The sequence below is a fragment of the Rhincodon typus genome, chromosome 4 (genome assembly GCF_021869965.1).
Source record: "Rhincodon typus isolate 14 chromosome 4, sRhiTyp1.1, whole genome shotgun sequence".
In the NCBI taxonomy this organism is placed as follows: domain Eukaryota; kingdom Metazoa; phylum Chordata; class Chondrichthyes; order Orectolobiformes; family Rhincodontidae; genus Rhincodon; species Rhincodon typus.
The window spans coordinates 35,227,522-35,249,704 of record NC_063335.1 but is presented as its reverse complement, the minus strand read 5'-3'; the positions used below and the strand labels follow the sequence as shown (position 1 = coordinate 35,249,704).

Here is a 22,183-nt window from a genome sequence, read left to right as displayed (position 1 = left end):
AAGAACTCAAGGATCACAGAATCACATAATTCACCCTAACCAGTCTGTAATGGCATTTATTCTCTGCTTGAGGCTTTTCCCATTCTTCCCTCTCTAATCCTACCAGGATAACCATATTCCTTTCTCTTTTGTACATTAATCAAAGTTGCTCTAAAATGGATCTATATTAATAATTTCAAACACACTTCATGGCAGCAATTCCATATTATCACCACATGTTTTTCCTGAATTCTCCACTGTATTTTTTGGTGATTATTTTACATTGAGGACCTTTAGTTATGGACCTTTCCTACAAGTGGAAATATGTTGCTCTATCAAAACCTTTCAGAATTTTAAGATCTTTATTAGGAGCCCACATGTCCCATGAGAAGGTAACACAACAGGAACATGGGAACATGATCTAACCATTCAGATCCTCAAGCCTGTTCTGCCATTCAATGAAATCATGGCCAGCCTGTATCTTAATTCCATGTTCTTTCATACAACAATAATTTAACCATTACACTATCAAACAACCGAGGAGAGTACTACAATGGCTTCCTACAATATGGTGCTATATAAATGCAAATTGGTAATGCACATCCTAATGATGCAATCACGTAAATATTTATAATATAACACTTCTAAAGCAATTAATAGAGGTCAGTATAAAGAACAAAACTTCCATTTTACAATGCTTCCATATAACAATAAATAACTTGACTCACCCCTTTCACAAGACATGCTCCAGTATATTTTATTACACTAATTCCACACCCCTCCCAAGCAATGCTTGTACATTATTTAATGCATTTTACAACATATTTCGCATATTCTACAGCCATCTGACATTGATATATTAATTGAAACATTTCTCCTGTCAAGAATTAAACTGTAGTGATGTTCCAACTTTGAGACTGTTCACTTTTAACCAATTACATTTGGAGTAATATCAAATTGAAAGTGATTAAGATTCTTTAGTTGCTATCTGGTCACTCTTATCCTCCTAACCGTATCTAACTTTTTCCCCACTCTGTCACCTTTATAGTTGCTTCCTACAATTTGCCAACGTCCTAAATGCTAGATACATTTGGTGTTTTTTGTAATTTTCCAAGAAACTGAACAAGGACAGAAATAAACACAAAGTCAACATTTTCACAGCCAGCTACCAGATGTGAATGTGGGATCCAGGTGCAAACCAGACTTTTGTATAACATGAATAAAACAGCGAAAAAAAATTTTTTTCAAGTACAGCAAAAGCTTTAGTCAGGAATGCTATTTATGTCAAATATTGTTTATCTATTTTCAGAATAGGGTAATGTATATTTATGGATGCACACATACAATCTCTCTCTTGCATACTCAGAGGTTTTGTGTGAAGATGATAATGATTAATCAATGTATTATAGCATGGTCACACTAAGCTCCAGTGACAGCTCTCTGTGAAAAAAACACTGGGATAGTTCCTCATGTCATATTGGATTTCATCCAACTATCCTCTCATCACAGCACAGGAAGTTGGGTTTCCTATTGTCTCTGCCACCTTGCTTTAGTTACAGAATCTTCTTAGCATTCCTCCCCACCCCAACAGGTTCTCTTTCCATCCATCATCTCTAACATCATGGATTTCCACCTCTTGGCTAAAACAAATCTCCACTCTACCTCCTAATTAACCAACCTATCTAAGAGCAGTAGAGACGTTGTTGGTTCGGTGTTGCTCAATAAAGGTGGATGTCAGGTTACATTACTGAAATATTATTGCATCAGAACCCTTTTCTGATGAAGGGTCTAGGCCCGAAACGTCAGCCTCTCTGCTCCTATGATGCTGCTTGGCCTGCTGTGTTCATCCAGCCCTGCACCTTGTTGTCTAAAATAAATTCCTACAGCTTCTTGCCCACCAGCAATTGCTAGAACATTTTTAACCAGCCACTATCTTGGTTTTACTCCCAGACATAGAACTGCAATATTCCAATCCACGAATCTGCTCTCTGAGGGTTCTTAAGCACTTTTCATCCTGAATTTGACCTTGAAATCTATTCTAGCTCTTCAAGAATGTATAACATTTTGAACTTGGGAGTCAGGTGGGATTTGTGTTCAGATATATTCAAATTTCAGAGTGACTGTAGAGCAGAAATGGATTCATTGTGTTGCAGTCTGATTGCAATCTTACTTATGGTTCATCATTTTGTAATGGATTGACTTTCAAAATAAATGAAGCATTGAAAGGCAATTTTAATTCCATGATGACTAATTCCCAATTGTAGGTGAAATGTGTTTTAATTGGCTACTCTCAGCTGCAAACCTAATTGGTGCCAAAAAATATTCTGCATTCAGATTAACTGTGCTTCACATAATATAAAACTCCAGCTTGGTTTCTATTGATGTGATCACAGGCGAACAGGAGGAGGCTATTTAGGTCTTTCAGCCTGTTCTTCCATTCACTGACATTCTTATCTTAACTGCATTAACTTGCCATGGCTCTATGTCTTTCTTTATTCTCATCTACAAAAATATATTGATCACAAATTTAAAATTATTAATTGAGCTATCATCTACCACTGTTTATGGGAAAGAGTTCCACACTTCTTCCATTTTTTTGTCAGGAAGTGTTTCTGAATTATCTCCTGGATGCCCTGCTATCGTCCCCTTGTTTTAGGCTCCTCCAGCATAGAAAATGTATCTCTCCATCAGCCCTAACAATTCCTTTCAAAGTTCTAAAAATCTCAATGAAATTGTCCCTTAACAATATATATTTTGCAGGGATTATTAGCCTATCTTACAAAGCCTTATGATGAAGCTGGTAGTATTCCTGCTTCTGAATAGAAACTCTGGTTTCAAGTCTCACTCCATGAATAGATGGCCAAGGAAGAACTCCTCATAATGTGTCCACATAGGTTGAGATTTCAATCTGTCAGCACGCACCAATGACAAGCAGGAAGAGTGGGGCAGATACCTGATAATCCTTGATGGGAAGAAATTGGAGCCTCCATAACTCCAAACTAAGCACATAGCTCGCCTGGAATTGTATTGGAGGCTGCATTTGATATATCACACTGGGAACAACCACCCCACCCCGTGCAAAGGCTGAGGCTTAACTGATGTTTGTTGACAACTATGAAAAGGTTTCTAACTTGATCCTAGACTTTGACTGTGCACTGAAACAACACAATAAGACAGCAGTAACATGAGCCTAGTACCACTAGCTGAGAGGACAAGGCGCAAAAAGACAAAGCATGATATTGTAAAGCTTTGGATGCTCTGAGCAACCAGGCAGGCTCAGAATATGAATAGTATGACAGTGAGCAAACAAGCCCATTGATACAACTTGATCCAGTCTATGAGCTGGGTGCATGTCCCTAACAGTTTCCTTGCAGCAATGTTACACGGATAGTTGCCAGTACAGACAGAGGTACAGCACTGAAATACTGAAGAGTCCTGTAAGTGAATTGGAGATACGCCATGAGGTTCATAAGAGTCTGGTAATGTGCTGGATACCAATACTGTGCAGGTGGGATATGTGCGGCCAATGTCCGCAGAACGTGCTCAGAAATGTTGGTGCCCTGTCTCCAGAATGGAGATCATTCAGAGCAAGCAGAGAGCTGAATCTGCCAAAACAAACAGAGGTGCTTGCTCTGGTTTCCTTGTTGAGTTTTACTGACAAATGCTTGGCAAGTTTGGTAAGTTGGGAAGCTGAATATTAATGAGGCAATTTGTGCCATTAGAATCATAGAATCCCTACAGTGTGGAAGCAGGCTATTCGCCCCATCCAGTCCAAACTGACCCTCTGAACAACATGCCACCCAGACTCACTACCCCTACCCTTATCTCTGTAACCCTGTATTCCACGTGGCTAATCCATCTAGCCTACACATCCCTGGACACTATGGGGCATTTTAGCATGGCCTATCCACCTGACTTGCACATCTTTGGACTGCTGGAGCAAACCAGAGCACCCGGAGGAAACTCATGCAGATGCAGGGAGAATGTGCAAAGTTCACACAGACAGTCACCCAAGGATGGAAGTGAACCTGGGTCCCTGACGCTGTGAGCAATGCATGCCTTTGCATGGACATGTAAGAAAGTGTTTAACAAGCATTACTCTTTTTCAATTGGCATCTCACCACTGACCAGTGAGAATATTGCCACACTGCTTGTGAAAAGTGTAAAAGATGGAAGGAATTAGTCCTGATGTCAGGATGGGCCTCGCCATACTATTTGCTAGACTCTGCCGCACAACTCACCAGAGTCTACGTCGCTCAGATCCCTATAAGATTCTGCCCTGTATCTATTCCACTAACATTACTAGATTTTTCTCTCCCCACTTAAATGTTACCCTGGGACACAGTGCTGTTGTCAGTTTGCTCATCCTCCCTACAGTCTGTGACATAGTCACTGAGAGAGCAAGAACTCATGTTTCTTATGTTTCAAACTGAGGATGGACCCAATGCTGATCTCGCCAACAATGCCCACATCTTCATAATGAAAAATTGATTGTAAAAAAATCATGAAATTATAACCGGAAGTTAAATTGATACATTTTCCACATGCAACGCCAATGGTGCTTACTTATGTTATGAAACTCATCAGACTTGGTCAACAATACACATTTGGCCGAGCTAGAGTTCAATTAGTGAAACGTTCTTTAACGGTCAATGCACAAGCACCTTTAGACAGTAAAATAATAGGGAGAAGGGGAAAAAATATATTGGCCCAATTTTCTACTGGCCAGGGAATTATTAATCCACCATAGATGTAAGCTGTTCATGGGAACCCTGTGGAATTCCCATTATAGCATATTCCAAAGGAACTGCCCAGGAAATTGAAGACTATACAGGATAAATAGGGCGTTCGAGGGTATATGAATTAAGTTGGAGAATTCAGAGGGGTTCGATGAAATAAAGTAAAATAGTTACCCAGGAAATGTTAGACTATTAAATACATAGATTAGACATAATTACATTAAACTATTAAAAAGTCCAGACCCAGACCTGACTCACACCCCAACCACAGCTGCCAGACATGACACAACCAAACCCCACTGCCAAACCCTATTTCTCCCACTCTCCGTGACCTACCCTAAACATTACATTACTAACCTTTCCACCTTACTCCATTTCTACTTCATATCATACTCACAGACACCTTACCCTCTAGTCATCTGCCATCCTACCCTTGACACACTCCCAGCTGGCACTCTGTTTACCTGGCACCCCAGCACCCAGCCATCTGGTACTCTTCAGCATCCTAACATAACACTCATGTATTACTGTTTGACAGCATCGATCATAGTGGCTGCCAAGAAATTTACGTTTCGACATACGGGAGCTAACTGCTGTGAAAAGGGGGAATGGTTTTCCTTCACATGGTAGTTCTGCACTATGGAAGAACTGTCAGAATGGAAGTGTGGATCTACATTTCTCAAGGAACCCTGATCAGAATCTCTCTCAGAAATGTGGAGTTCCCTTCTTTGGTAAAAGTGATGAACCAGAGGTGGCAATATATGTGAGATATATGTGAGATTACCACACCTTGGAAAATCCAGCCCATGAAATCTTCAAAATAGTGTACACTCTATCATAAATAAAGAACATGTGCATACCAATTGGTTTAGACAATTAACAACATAGCTGTAAACCAGGCTCACCCCAACATTTTTGTGTAGAGAGACACATTTCATTTTTTCTATGATTCAGGGGCTGCTGAGCAAATTTCAGAAAGCTTAGCTTTTCCACTATAGTAAACAAGAGCCAATTGCAGAGCAGAGGCAAAGTGATTATGTTGTGGCAATGTGACTGGACTTGTACTAGCCAGAGACCCAGGTTAATTTTCTGGGCATCTCAGAATCCCTTCCCCGAGAGCATGACATCTGCAACATTTATAAAAAAGCTAGGCTACAGGAGTGGGACTAAAGGGGTTGGGCTTAGTTAACACCGACCTTAGTCCATATCGTGTGGATACACTCTGAGTTGGTTTTGGTGGAATTCATACAAAAGTGGGCGCTAGAAATGGTTTGTCTTTAAGACTGAGGTTTGTTCAACTCCCATCTTATTTTGTAGATAGGTTTAAGAAGGAAGGATGAAGGCTGTATGTCTGACTCAGTCTTGTTCACTCACTCACTCACTCACTCAGCCAGAAACCCACTCACTTACCCCAATGGCCTGCCTCCCTAAGCCAGTATCTCCCAGTCCCTGTCCTGCAGCTCCAGCCTTGGGCTGAGTGAAAGCAATCATGTTCCATTGCTCCTCCAAACACTGACTGTTTGTCTCCTGCAGTGGCAACTCACGGGCTCACAAGTGAGCTTCTCAGAAGCAAACACCTTGGAGATACAGCCTTTGATTGGAGGTGCTGTTCCTTTCAAAATCTCCTAGTTGTATTTGCCTGCAATTTGAAGAAAGGTTTGATTGAACATACAGGACCCTTGGTAGGCTGCACTGTGACAATCGTGCTGCCTGTGGGACAAGTCTGATCAGCGCAGATTTAAATAACTTGTGGATTATCCTACAGAAAGGATGTGACAGGCCAAACTGCCTCATTATTTAACAAGTACTTGAAATACTATAGTACTTACAGCAAAGCTGTCATAGAAAGAGTCATAACTGTTTTCCATGGTTTCAGGCAACTGTCAGTTCTTGTTCCAATATTTGTTGCATATTCTATAAGGCACTGAAGCATGTTTGGACTTCAACATAATTTAATATTACAGAAATTCCGTTTCTTCATGGCACTGCCTGCTCCACTTTGAATTCTTTGTACTGACAACAAAACTGATTTCAACACCTGGAAGCTTGTGCAGGCCCCAACAATTGTCTACACTCACATATTGGTCAATAGCAACATTGCAGCATTTAGGGCTTTCAGGCCCTCAGTTATACTTCACTTAATTATATCCCACACTATTTCTCTCAACCCCACCATCTTTCACTTTGCCTACACCCCTATCTTTGACTTTTTGTAGCACCAATTTGCCTGATTTAAAGCAGATGATAATGGGCTTTTTGAACCTACAAACAATATATAAAGTGATATGGAGTATTTCCACAATGTGTGGCACTGCAATGAGACAGCCAAATAGTCAGAGATGGACTGCCACTACTGTTTGACATAAAGTTATAGCACGCAAGACTGGCTTTTACAAAAAACAAACTCTGAAGATGCAAGAAGCACCAGGTTCTGACTGATATGTTGTCAACCTGGCTTTCAGTATCCAGTTATAGTTGTGAGCTTCAACTTGCTCAAAAACTGCTGGATTGACATTTTAAGCTAATTTGAAATTTGTATTTTGTGAAATTCAGTTGGGCAGCACAGTGGCTCAGTGGTTAGCACTGTTGCCTCACAGCGCCAGGGACCTGGGTTCAATTCTACCCTCGGGTGACTGTGTTTGTGGAGTTTGCACATTCTCCCCGTGTCTGCATGGGTTTCCTCCCATAGTCCAAATTTGAGGAGTTTAGGTGGATTGGCCACGCTAAATTGCCCGAAGATGTGCAGGCTAGGTGGATTAGCCATAGGAAATTCAGGGTAGGGGGACAGGGTAGGGAGATGGGTTTGGGTGGGATGCTCTTCAGAGGGTTTATGTAGACTCAACGGGTTGAATGGCCAGATTCACACTGTAGAGATTCTATGATTCTATACTCGATCTGGGCTTCTGCATCTCACTAGTAATGACTTGGGCATAATATCTAAGCTGACATTCCCAACTCACAAATGAAGCAGTGCAATTTCCAGATGAGGGGTTAACCTGAGGACCCATATGCGACCTCAGATGAATGTAAAAGATTCCATCCTACACCTCTGAGGAAGAGCAGAAAAATTTTCCCCAGCAGCCTGGCCGATCTTTGCCCCTCAACCAACACCTCTAAATCAAATAAATTTGTAATTCTATCATTGCTATGCACAAACTGGCTGCTCAGTTTCCTACGTTACAACAGTGGCTATTTTCAGAAGTACTCAGTTAGCTGTAAAGTATTTTTAAATGACCTGAGATTGTGAATAGCGCTATATTAATGCAAGTATTTTTCTTTCTATATTTACAACAAACAGCTAATATTCGGTGGACAGTTAACGAAAAGCCAAGAATAACAGATGCTTTAACGATATTATTTTAACAATGGGCATGGGAGCTATTTTATCTTTAAAATCTTCAATTTCATTGCAGGCTAAAGAGATTCAAAGAAACATTCTAAGTTGCTCTGGTTGTACCGGCCATTCTGTCCACTTCAGTTGATCATTTTAAAAAGACCCTCCAGTCCACACATTGCCAGCTCTTAAAAATATTCAGGGCTTTTACCTCAGCAGTTTTATCCAAAAGTCAGTCCGGGCACTGATCATTCAATGAGTGAAGGAGCTGCACAGAACAAATAGCCACAAACCCTGGCATCATTTCATTGGCTGCAGTGGAAAGACTTTAGAATAGCATTCTGTTTGTGGAATCAAGCAAAATTATAATGTAAATCAAGTGGAAGGGTTCATGTGGTACATTGGTAGTGTCCCTATCTCTGTGTTATGAGGCCTGGGTTCAAATCCCACCTGCTCCAGAAGTGTTTAATAACATCCCTGAACAGGTTGAATAGGTGAATATCAATGGGGTGGAGGGTTTTGCACACAGCCATCCCATCTAATCATAGATTGCAGTTTTTCCCAGCTAACTGTTTATTTTGCAGTGCTGTGGAATCCATGGACCATATAAATATTGGTTGTAGGTGGTTGCACCCCCATTTTAGTTATTTGAAAACATTTTGTTGTTCATTCTCTTCCTGAGGGTGAAGAGGAGGAAAGGCAAGTCAGAGGATGTCCTAACGGGTCTGCTCCTGGGCCTGATGAAAGTTGCCATCAACAGGTCCAGGCAATGGGCTGTGGAAGGATCATAGTTCCTGATCACTAGCCGTTCTTCCACAGTTACGTTTGCTTCTAAGTGTCTTTGGAAGTGGGTAGAGAGAGAGAGAGAGTACACAGTCTCCACTAAAATTCTCAATGCCCTTACACCTTGAGGCGTGGAATACCTTATCTTACCCTCTAACTCCACTTTTATTTGGTCCTCTCCCTACCTTTCCCTCACTTCTGTAATCATTGCACTGCTCCTACGAGTTTTGCATATAAACTGGTAATCAATTCAGAAACACAGATGATTTTGAAATGGGGGATAAATGAAAAAAGTAACTTGGGTGATCTGGTGGTGGAAAAAAAATCTTTCAGTGGTCATACCTGAATGGCCTACTTCTGGTCCTACATTTAATGGTCTTACAGCTGAAACCTCAGTTCTAACCTGTCAAAAGGAAAGGCCAGCTACATGTGTACTGTTAAAAATAATTTGCACTGCTTTCATTGTTTTTCTTTTATTATGTTTCTTATTTTGCCCACTCACAGCATCCAGAAACCATCCAAGTGCACAGCATTTGGATTGTATCTGAAGTGTCTATGCCAAATCCAAGCTCAGTGAAAGGATTGCTAGCAGAATCGCTTGAAAATGGAGTGAGATATACCATCATCTAAACTATTCAGAGTCTTCATTAAGGACAGTTTTTGGTTCTGTTCAAGACAAGACACAGGAGCAGAAGCAGGCCATTTGGCCCATTCAATCTGCTTTGCCATTCAGTGGGACCACAGCTGATCTGATAATCCTTAATTCCATTGTCCTGTCTTTTCCCCATAACCCTTGATTTCTTTACTGATTAAAAAAATCTATCTCAGCCTTGAATACACTTAATGACACAGCCTCACCAGGCCTCTGCGGTAAAGAATTCCACAAATTCACTACTCTCTGAGAAAAGAAATTCCTCTTCATCTCTGTCTTGAATATGCAACTCCTTATTCTGGGATTATGCCCTCCGGGCCTACAGTCTCCCACAAGGGGTAACAATCTTTTCACATATACCCTGTCAAGCACCATGTGGAGAGTGAGTGGGCGTGGGTAGGAGGGTAAAAAGCATAGTACAAGTAATCACAGGTTACTACATGAAAGTTACACCAAGTATAATATTAATCAGGTATGCAGAGTGCCATACAATGCTTTATGAGAAGGGGGCACATTTAGGGTTGCATCATGAGGTGTTTATGAAGGTTATGAAATGGGAAAGTGGGGAGGGTGGGCGGGTCTTGCTGAGTGGCTATACAAGGCTCTATCTGAACAAGCATTCAATCTGGTTAGCGTGGTAATAACCAGGCACTTTCACTTGCAAACCTTTTTGGAATATTCCTACAAAGAATGAACAAATTCCATACAAGAGAGAATGTAATTGCCACAGCTTGCTTACTCCCATCATCAGGTCAGTTGGTATCGGTTCACAAGATAGAGGAAGGTCAAGCAGCTGAAGTAAAATCCTTGAAATAAACGCAACACACCACACAACCAGATTCTGATCCTGTGAATTAGGAGCATGGCAGGCCATTCAGTCTAACATCACTGCTCCGCCATTCAATAAGATCATGGCTGATGTGATTACTTTAGGTTCCAGCCTATCCCTGATAATCTTCACCCCCTTGATCATTAGGAATCCATCCACCCTACCTAAAAATATTTAAAGCTGTGTTTCCACCACCTTTTGAGAGAATTCCAAAGACTCATGGTGCTCTGTGAGAAAATATTTTTCCTCATCTCTGTCTTAAACCGTTGACTCCTTGGTTTAAAGTAGTGACTCCCAGTCTTGATTCTCTCCCAAGTGAAAGCATCTTTTTCACATGCACCCTGTCAAGATCCCTCAGGATCTTATGTGTTTCTGTACAGCGTTTGACTTCCTTGTTCTAATTTGTCACCAACAAATCAGGCCAATAGTCTTAACTTGTACACTTTGGTCAGCTGTTATATTCTCTATTTGAAGAGATCAGAGAATGAAGTGAGTATTAACCCACTTGATCGCCAACAATATGGGGAGTATATCCATGGGATAACAAGGTGTAAAGCTGGATGAACACAGCAGGCCAAGCAGCATCAGAGGAGCAGGAAAGCTGACATTTCGGGCCTAGACCCTTCATTTTCTGAAGACGGGTCTAGGCCCGAAACATCAGCTTTCCTGCTCCTCTGCTGCTGCTTGGCCTGCTGTGTTCATCCAGCTCTACACCTTGTTATCTCAGATTCTCCAGCATCTGCAGTTCCTACTATCTCTGAAACAAGTATATCCATGGGCACTGTTTACAGGTACTTCCAGAAAGCATTCAACAATAATCCATATGTGACAGTGGATGAAGTTAATCGTTTTGTATTCAAACTGACACAGTGTGATGAATGAGATCTGAACTGAAGTTGCAGCTTTTCATTACATTTATATATTACCTGGATGAAGAAAGAGAGAGACTTACATTAGGTTCCAGTAAAGCAATGCCTCCCAGTTTTCTGACAAAAATAATTTAAGTGGCACAGCAGATAGTGCAGTTGGAAGCATAAAGTTGTAAGAAGAAATTGATAGATTATGAGTGAGTGAACAAAAATATGTCAGAATAATTTAATCCAGTTTGCACCAAAAAAAAGTTTAGACCAAAGGATTTTGTAAGTGGTGAGAAGTAGGATTTGTAGTAGGTTTGGGCAAGTACAGAGGGAAAAAAAACACAAGCTAATACAAGGCTGGCTTTATCTCAGAATGGCTGGAATACAAAGACATAGAAGTTACGCTTCAGTTGCAAAAAGGCTTTGTTCAGAACTCATTTGAAGCACTGCATTCATTTCTGACCAATGCACGTCAGGAAGGATATTTTAGCAGGGTTGCAGCATAGATTCATCAGCATGATACCAGGGCTAAAAGTGGGTTATGAAAACAAATTGCATAGACTAGCCAGGTATTCATTTGGTGGGACACAGCAGAGAACAAGAGAGCAGAATATTTAAATCAGAGCAATTAAGATTGTTTGGGATGATATCAGGAAGGAGTTTTTCAAAGGGTACTGGAAATCTAGAACTCTGTCGCAAAAAAAATGCTTTTGAGTCTGAGAAGTTTATTTTGACATTTCAAAACTGAAATTAATAGCTATTTGCTAGAAGAGAGTATACAAAAGATAAAGAGCCAAAGTGGTCTAATGGGGTCAAGAAAATCAGTCAGGATCTGGTTGGAGTGTTGGGGATCAAGCTCCTGGAACTGAATTATCTATACCCGGTCCAGTGAGCTACATGATACAGCTAGGAGATTATTGTTAACATTTGGCATGTTGTTCATATATGGCATTATAAGGCCACACATTTTCTTTTATGGAAAACTTGAGAGATGTAATGGGTCTTAGCCAGTAGAACAAATGTGGTGGAGGAAATCAGCAGCCTGTGTTACAACCTACAAGACTACTGCTCTGTTGAAAAAAGAAACACTTGCAGTTATTTAATATTGAAGCTTTCCCAGAACATTGCAAAGTGCTTTACAGCTGAACAAGTGCTTCTGAAGTGTAGACATTGTCATAAAACAGCCCATCTGTGCACAGCAAGCTCCCAGAAATAACAGGGTGACCATGACTAGAGAACCTGTTTCAGCAATATTGTTGAAGGATAAGCAGTGGTCAAGACATCAGTGGGGGACCACCCCTACTCTTCTTTGAAATAATGGCCTGGAGTCTCATACATCCACCTGAAGAGGACGATATGGTCTCTATTTTACATTTCAGCTGAAAGGCAGCATCTCTGACAGCACAGCACTCTGTCAATATTACACTGGAGTGTTCTCCTAGATTGTGTTGAAGTTTGGAGTGGAACTTGAGTCCACAACCTCCTGATCCAATGAGATACAGCTGACAAAAGTCAACGCAAAGAAAATTAACTGGGTATAAAATGCACTCATGATTGGCAATAGTCCTTACGTGCTTCCATTTTAAGACATTTCAACCCCTTAACCTCTTTACTGAAACCCCCAACTTTCCAGAAATGAAAGCAAAGGCTTTGGAGTGAAAGCCAGAAATGGGCACATGTATTGATATGACGACTTTTATCAAAAAAAACTGTGTGGATACATGAAGATTAACAGTGAATACATTCGGACTCAGCAAAAGTCACTGCTTTTAGTTCAGAGGAGAGAATGAAATCAATGGAACGTTTATCATGCGTTTTGAAAAGTGAAGATACTAATCAATGATCATTTATATCCAGCACATTTCATTTACACTACACAATAATTAAAAATCCCCAGGGCCTGATAATCTTCTTCAGAGCGTACTTAAGGAAGTGGCTCTAGAAATAGTGGCTGCATTGGTGGCCATCTTCCAGGATTCTACAGACTCTGGAACAGTCCCTGCAGATTGGAAGGTAGCTAATGTCACTCCAATATTCAAAAAGGGAGGTAGAGAGAAAACAGGGAATTATAGACCAGTAAGCCTAAAATTGGTCGTGGGGAAAATTCTCGAATCCATCATCAATGACTTTATAGCGGAGCATTTAGAAAACACTGGCAGGATCACACTGAGTCAGCATGGATTTATGAAGGGGAAATCATGCTTGACAAATCTGTTAGAATTCTACGAAGATGTAACTAATAGAGGTGACAAGGCGGAGCCAGTCGATGTGGTATATTTGGACTTTCAGAAAGCGTTTGACAAAGTCCCGCATAAGATATTATTGTGCAAGATTAAAGCGCATGGGATTGGGGGAAGTTTATTGAGATGGATAGAAAACTGGTTGGCAGAGAGGAAACAAAGAGTAGGAATTAATGGGTCCTTTTCAAATTGGCAGGCAGTGACTAGTGGGATGCCACAGGGATTGGTGCTGGGACCCCAGCTATTCACAATATATATTACTGATTTGGATGAAGGAACAAAATGTAACATCTCCAAGTTTTCAGATAATACCAAGTTGGGTGGGAGGGTGTGCTGTGATGGGGACACAGAGATCCTTCAACATGATCCAGACAGGTTGGGTGAGTGGGCAAATCAATAGCAGATGCAGTATAATTTGGATAAATGAGAGGTTATTCACTTCAGAAGCAAAAACAAGGAGGCAGATTACTACCTGAATGGCTGTAAATTGGAAGAGGGGAGTGTGCAGCAGTACCTGGGTGTCCTTGTGCACCAGTTGCTGAAGGTAAGCATACAGGTGCAGCAGGCGGTAAAGAAGACAAATGATATGGTGGCCTTCATTGCAAGAAGTTTTGAGTACAGGAGCAGGGATGTGTTGTTGCAGTTATACAAGGCCTTGGTGAGGCCACACCTGGAGTATTGTTTGCAGTTTTGGTCTCCTTTTCTGAGGAAGGATGATCTTGCTCTCGAGGGGGTGCAGCAAAGGTTTACCAGTCTGATTCTGGGAATGGATGGGCTGATGTATGAGGAGAGATTGGCTAGGTTAGGATTGTTTTTGCTGGAGTTCAGGCAAATCAGGGGGGATCTCATAGAGACCTATAAAATTCCAACAGAACTAGACAGGGTAGATGCAGGGAGGATGTTCCAGATGGTGGGTGTATCCAGAACCAGGGGTCACAATCTGAAGGGTCGGGGTAGACCATTTAGGACGGAGATGAGGAGACATTTCTTCATCCAAAGAGTGGTGAGCCTGTGGAATTCATTACCACAGGAAGTAGTTGATGCCAAAACATTGAATACATTCAAGACGCAGCTAGATATAGCACTTGGGGCCAATAGGATCAAAGGTTATGGGGAGAATGCAGGATTAGGCTCCTGAGTTGGATGATCAGCCATGATCGTGACGAATGGCAGAACAGGCTGGAAGGGCCAAATGGCCTCTTCCTGCTCCTATCTTCTATGTTTCTAAAATGGGGGCCAAAGTGTGAAAACAAGGGTGTGTCCGCTAGAGATTTGAGGTTAATTTTGGAAGACAAAAAAAAATCGTATACACCATTAATACATATTATTCAATTATCAGAATTTAGCACTTGCCAGTTTTACAGCAGTGACCAGGGCTGCTCTTTCATTACAGACAGAAGACTGGTGCTGAGTTTAATTTAAGAGTCACTACGCCTCAAGCGAGAAGCAAGATTGAGGGACTACTGCACTTCAAAGTAATGTAGCAAATGCTAAGTAATTTGGGACTCGAGTGCGTTAAGATGCTATAATAACCACACCGTTCTTCAAAGGACTTCTTATGGCTTTGCAAGTGGATAGTCTTATGTCTGGATCACAGCTGTGAAGTTTAGCTGCAAGTGCGGCATTTTCCTTTAATACTACAGCCGGATAAGAGATAAATCTGGGGATGAAATCAGAGTAACGTTTAGTGTTTGTAAATTTCGGGCCTATAAATGCTTTCTGTAGTCTTTTTGATCCAACACACTTTGCACTGCAGAGTCAAAACATGAATATAATAATCTCTCACATTGGCATTTTTAACAACGGACTTAAAAGGGCTAATACTTTTGAATAATTCCCTGCTTTCACCCTACAGCACGTGAAATAAGAGCAACATCGATTGCCATAACGTGGGAGGAAATATTCTCAGGCCTCGGGCAGCGGCTGCTCTGCAAAAAGGACCAGCAGGTGGGTGAGTGGGCCGTTTTCTCTCTGTCACACATCACCATTTTTCTTCTTCGGAGGCTGCATCGAGCATTTGGCAAAGGCTGCATGATCTTTTCACAGAACAGTCCGTGATATCTATCAGGCAATGTGAATACTCATTTAATGCAAACATATATATTGTATCACAGGGACAGATTGTATCGAAAAGAAACACTATCCAACAGAAACATTGCAACGTCTTGGATACATTTCGCCAACCAGATACATTGCAGCGGTGTTACAGACTGTTATCGTTAAGCTGTTGTATGCAATAGTTCACGCACTATCTCATGTAGCTGTTTCACCGGCAGTGTCTCCATTTGTTCCCACACACTCTCGCTTGCCAGAGCTCTGGTACTCACTGAGCCGCTGTTACTGTCATACAATCTGCCAATCCCGGCTCCGACCCGGCGCCACTTCCACAACAACAACCTCCTGCTTCTTGAACACGTCACAAGCTACGTACACTACCCTTGGAGCCCGCAGCCCCGGCTCGGTTCAAAGAGGGGGTTCGACTCGAGAGATGGCTACTGTGTTGCGCTCTGTTCCCTTGTTGCACAGTACTGGTGCTGCTGCATATAGTTTTACATAGGCGAGATAAACTGTCTGGGTTCTAATCTGGAGGCTAGATTGGCGCATTGGATTTAATAGAGAAGGGAAACATTCTTCAGGACTTCTTCACGACTTCTTCACAGTCTCTGTTGTCAGATTATCCCACAATCTCAGACTACAAAACTTGCATCCTATTTAATCGGCCTGAGCCTCTGATCCCATATCTACTCTCTGTCCGAGACCACTACAAGATATGAAGCGTCACCGGACTCGAAACGTTAACTCTCCCTACAGATGCTGCCAGAGTTTCTCCAGCAATTTCTGTTTAAGATCTCCAGCACCCGCAGTTCTTTATTTTACCTACAAAGTATTGTCCATCGCAACCGGTGTTCAGATCCTAATCTGTGATTGTGTTATTTCCAGATTTAGCTATTCCATCCTAGAACTCTTGATACATTAGAGTTCCTCCAAAATAATGCTGATGCTGGAGAAACTCAGCAAGTCTGGCAGCATCCGTGGAGAGAATGCAGAGTTAATGTTCCAGTTCCAGTGACCCTTCTTCAGAACTGATTGCAGCTAAGAAAAGATCGGTATATATGCTACAAATTGGCATCATTCAAACAGATGCAATGGAGTCAGAGAAACTACCAGACACCATGCAACAATTTACCTGCACTTCACTCATTCTAGCCTACTGTACTTGCTGTTCATAATGCAGTCTTCTCTACACTGAGGAGATGAAGAGGAGACTGGGCGACCACTTTGCAGAACACCTAAATTCTGTCAGCAGAAGTGACCCTGAGCTTCCAGTTACCTGTCATTTCAACACACCACTGTGTTCCCTGACCAACATCTCTGTCTCTGGCTTGCTTCAGTGCTCCAGTGAAGCTCAGCGCAAGCTGGAAGAACAGCGCCTCATATTCCATGTGGGAACCCTGCATCCTTCTGGACTCAGTATGAAGTTCAACAATTTTAGCGCTTGGGAACCTACTCCCATGTCCATATCCTAATCTCCACACACCCCAGGCCTTGTCATCACATGAGCTGCTACCAGGTCCCCACTAGCAGCTATTCATTCTCCAGGCCGAGTTTTACCCATTTCTTTGTCTACCCAATTGTCTTTCTCTCTCTCCGGGATTCATCTCCACCCATTGTTTATTCCATCCCCCTCAACACCTACCCCACACCATCTTTAGCATATATACCTCTTCCTAGGTACAATGAGTTCTTAAGAAGGATCACTGGACTCAAAATGTTAACTCTGCTTTCTTTCCACAGATGCTGCCAGACCTGCTGAGTTTTTCAGCAATTTCTATTTTTGTTCCAGACTTATTCCTGTCAGCTCTGCCTCAACAGTAATGCTGGTCTCCCTCATAAAGCAACCATCATTTCTATATGGCACTGTACATGCCCACTTACAGCTATTGTATGCCAAGCAAAACCCTTCTTGCCAGCATGCTTAGCATTGGCCATGTTATAGATACAAAGTATCAGAATTTATAGCAGTTCAAGTATCCTATCAGCCCAGTCTAAAAGTGATATCACAGTAGTGGTGATTTAAGCAAAAGAAAAACTCTCTCATTTGCCCCCACCACCCCACCATTTGAAAACAAATCCAAAAAGGGGCAGAATCATACTTGAAATGGATTCTCCCCCAAAACTTTACCCCAAACTAGACCATGTTCATGCTGATGAACAATTCAGAGTTTCAATACTATTCTGTTATTATAGTGCTATTTGTATTGCTGAAAAGACAGACACTTCAGAAGGCTTTTGATAAGGTCCCATATTAGAGATTAACATAAACTAATGCAGAAATGATCAGGGATAGTGTACTGACATGGAAGCAAAGCGTAGAAATTAATGGGTCATTTTCTGAGTGTTGGCCAGTGACCAGTAGGATATTATAGGGATCAGTGATTGGACCCCAGTTATTCACAATTTTTATTAATGATTTAGATGAGGGAAGAAAATGTAATATCTCCAAGTTTGCTGGATGGGAGGGTAACTGTGAGGAGGATGCAGGGATGTTTCAATGTGATTTGGGTAAGTTGTGAGTAGGCAAATGCATGGAGATGAAGTATAATTTGAATAAATATAAGGTTATCCACTTCAGTTGCAAAAACAGGAAAGCAGGTAATCTAAATCATGATAAATTGGAAAAGGGTGAAGTGTAACAAGACCAATCACTGAAAGTAAGCAGTCCGGAGCAGCAGTTGATGAAGGTAAATGATACATTGGTCTTCATAACTAGAGGATTCGTGTACATGGAATGCCTTGATGAGACTACTGGAGTATTTTATGCAGTTTTGGTCACCTTATCTGAGGACGGATGTTCTAGCTATGTAAGCTGTATAATGGAAGTTTACCACACTGATTCCTGGAATGGCAGGACTGATCTGTGAAGACAGACTGGATTGGTTGGACTATGTTCAGAAGAGTTTAGAAGAATAAAAGGGGATTTCATAGAAACCTATAACATTCTAACAGGACTAGACAGGGTAAATACTACAAGGATGCTCCCCAAGACTCCCTCTTGGAGTCCAGAAACAGGGATCACTGTCTAACAATATTGGGTAGGCTATTTAGGACTGAGATGAGGAGAAATTTCTTCATCCAGAGAATGGTGGGCCTGTGGAATTCTCTGCCGCAGAAAATGGTTGAGGCCAAAACATTGAATGTTTTCAGGAAGGAGTTAGATATAGTTGTTATGGCTAAAGGAACCAGAGACTATGGGAAGAAAGCAGGAACAAGGTACTAATTTCAATAATCAGCCATGATCATCATGAATGGCAGAGCAGTTTCGAAGGGTCGAATGGTCTACCTCTGCTCCTATTATCTATGTTTATATCATAGAATCCCTACAGTGTGGAAGCAGGCCATTTGGCCCATCAAGTCCACACCGACCCTCCAAAGAGCAACTCACCCAGACTCATCCGCAACCCTGCATTTCCCATAGATAATTCACCTAACCTACACATCCCTGGACTCTATGGGCAATTTAGTATGGGTAATCCAGCTAAAGTGCACACCTTTGGACTGTGGGAGGAAACCTGAGCACCCAGAGGAAATCCATGCAGACAGGGGGAGAATTTGGAAACCCCATATGGACAGTTGCCTGAGGGTAGGAATTGAATCTGGGTCCCTGGTGCTGTGAGGCAGCAGTGCTAACCACTGAGTCACCTTGCCTCCCTGGTGTTCCATGCTTCTGTCATCTTATACTCATTGCAACATCATAAGATTCCAGAAATAACAAAAGAAGCAGGGAATTATATGCTCCTTAAGCTCCCAGAAAATTTGATTAAGGCACAGAGAAAAGGAACATATTCCTTTTCATTCCTTTTGCTTAAGGAGAAGGGGTCCCTGTACATGAGCGTATGCCATTTCTAGCAAGCGTAATTGAGACATGTTATAAGCTTGATTGATGATCTTAAATTGTTGTTAGTATAGCTATTAATGCACTAAGGATTTTTTGAAAAGTGCTGCCCAATTGAAAGTAGTTCCCCTTTGCTCTCTCCATGCCAATTTCAGCCAGTCGACATGCCCACCAAAATGCATCCTTTTCTCCTTACTATAAATTGCTGGGATCATCTGAAATTTGGCATTTTTGAATTTGTCCTGATGAGTGCAAAATGAAACAACATCTCTCGCTTTTCAACAATAATCAATCATACTACCATGTGCCTGCTTATATACATCTTGGTCTAATTCCGCTACTGACTGCTCCACTTTTCCTTACTGAGCACATTCCCACATTTCTTTCCTTCTATATTCTTGATCAAAAGTGCTGAGATCAACACACTATGAGAACAGAACAAAGGGAGGCTGGAACATAATACACAGATTTTGTAGTATTATATGTCTGGACACTGTGGATCACAAAAGCACATTTACCCATCATGTGAGAGAATTTTTTTTATTCATTCATGGGATGTGGGCCTAAATGGCTGGGCCAGCATTTTTGCCCATCTCTAGTTGTCCTTGAGAGTTTGGTAGTGAACTGCCTTGTTGAAGTACTGTCATCCAATGTAGGTAGATCCACAAAGCTGTTAAGGAGGATGTTCCAGGATTTTGAGTCAGTGACACTGAAGGAGCAGCAATATATTTTCAAGTCAGGATGGTGAGTGGAAAGAAACTTCCAGCTGGTTGTGTTCTCCTGTATCTGCTGCCTTTGTCCTTCGAGATGGAAGTGGTCATGGAGCTATCTAAGGATCTATCGCATATTTCTACAGTACATATTGTAGATGGTACACATTGGTGCTACTGAGTGGGGTAGGTGAACAGAGTGGATGTTTGTGGATACGGTGCCAATCAAGCGGACTTCCTTATCCTAGATAGTGTAATGCTTCTTGAGTATTATTAGAGCAGCATTCATCCAAGCAAGCGGAGAGTATTTGATCACAGTCCTGACTTGTGCCTTGTGGATGGTGGACAGGCTTTGGGGAGTCAGGAGGTGAGTTTCTCACCGATTCCTAGTGTCTGAGCTGTTCTTGTAGCCATTGTTTTAGTGTGGTTACTCCAGTTCAGTTTCTAATCCTCCGGATGTTGACAGTGGGTGATTCAGTGATGGCACAGCCATTGAATGATGGTTAGATTCTATCTTATTGGAGATGGTCACTGTCTGGCATTTGTGGGGCATGAATGTTATTTGCCACTTTTCAGCCCAAGCCTGGATATTGTCCAGATCTTGCTGCATTAGACATAGACTGCTTCAGTATCTGAAGAGTCACAAATGGTGCTGAAAATTGTGCAAGCATCAGTAAGCATTCTCACTTGTTGCCAAGGATGTCAGATTGTTCTAGTTAAAATAGCATAAGGAGTACCAGCCCAGTATGGCTTAGTTGGTAGCGCTCTGGCCTCTGAGTCATCATTGCATTTCAGAGAGTTCACCACAAAACCCAAGCTGACCCTCCCAATGCAATACAGAGCAATTACTGCACTGTTTGAGGATTGTCTTTTTTGATGGGACATTAAACCGAGGCCTCATTTGCTGTCTCAAGTGAATGGAAAAAAAAGTCCCAAAGCATTATACAAAGAACAGCTGGGTGATTTCCCCAGCTAACTTGTAAATATTTATACCTCAAGCAAGATCACTAAAACAGATCATTTGGATTTTTAAAAAAGTATTTCTGTTAGGGGATCTTGATGTACTCAAATCCAACAGACAAAGTATTTTATTGGTTGTGAAGTGATTTGGGATGTCCAAAGGTTGCAAAAGTCTCTAGGTAAATGCAAGTTCTTTTTACATCTTTTAACAGTTGAACCAGAATGTGAAAGAGCTCACTTCCTCTTTCTCTCCATGCTATATATCTCCTCCTCTACCTCCCCTCCCCCATTTCTGAAGAAGCGTCTGGACGTCAGCTTTCCTGCTCCTCTGATGCTGCTTGGCCTGCTGTGTTCATCCTGCTCTACACTTTGTTATCTCAGATTCTCCAGCATCAGCAGTTCTCACTATCTTTGAAAAATACCATTGTTTTATCTGCAAAGTGAATTGTTTGCATTTTAATTTGAACACTAGTTTCTTCACATGAAGGCAAGACAGACCTGTTTGTATGCCAACCAGTTCTGGTACTTTTCCACACTATCATCTGCCTTCTGGTGCTCACCACAGCAGTCCATTTAATCACTGTTATGCAAATTCACAATCCATTAACTTCAGCCTTCCTGCTGCATGGACTCTGCAGAGGATTTTATTGGGGTCAAATTACACTTGACCTTTTCTGTGTTTGGTGGTCACCTATTGTACAAATATTAAACCAATCCTTGTAAACAGCTGACATACACTTATGAATGATCAATTATATAACAGCCCTGCAGACTGTTTCTTGACATTATCAATTGCTGAGCATTTCAAAAATCCGTGCACATAATTGAATCCTACTTAAAATTAAATTTAGCTACCCGATAGATATTATTTTGGTTCTGTCTTTTAATGTTTATCCAACTGGACTTGTTAGCAATGTAACCAGTTAATGAGTAGCTGTTGCACAAGGACTTTATGGAAATAAATTTCCAACACCACACCATTTGTGGGGAACCTAGTTCATCAAGATTGCAAATTGGCAATTCAATTATGCATATTACATCCAGTACAAGTTGTGACAGGAGAGCCCAAACTTGGAAGACTGTCTGTAATATTGCTTGGCTATAGAAACTGAGATTATCCATCCATTAAAGACTGAAAGAACTGCAGATGCTGTAAATCAGAGACAAAAATAGAAATTGCTGGCAAAGCTCAGCAGGTCTGGCAGCA

At 41.5% G+C, this 22,183-nt stretch overlaps 1 protein-coding gene across 4 annotated transcripts in view; it reads right to left on the bottom strand.

Moving 5' to 3' along the window:
• The window catches only part of pomgnt2 (protein O-linked mannose N-acetylglucosaminyltransferase 2 (beta 1,4-)), a 45,965-nt gene that overhangs the window by 5,484 nt on the left and 18,298 nt on the right, over positions 1-22,183 (bottom strand). The window contains exon 1 of one of the 4 annotated variants that reach the window (XM_048595778.1): positions 15,663-15,934. The exons of 2 other annotated variants lie outside the window; for them this stretch is intronic. The gene's annotated coding sequence lies outside the window, so the exon portion shown is untranslated. Of the gene's footprint in view, positions 1-15,662; positions 15,935-22,183 lie in introns of those variants that run through there. One more of the 4 variants, XM_048595779.1, reaches the window with a different exon arrangement.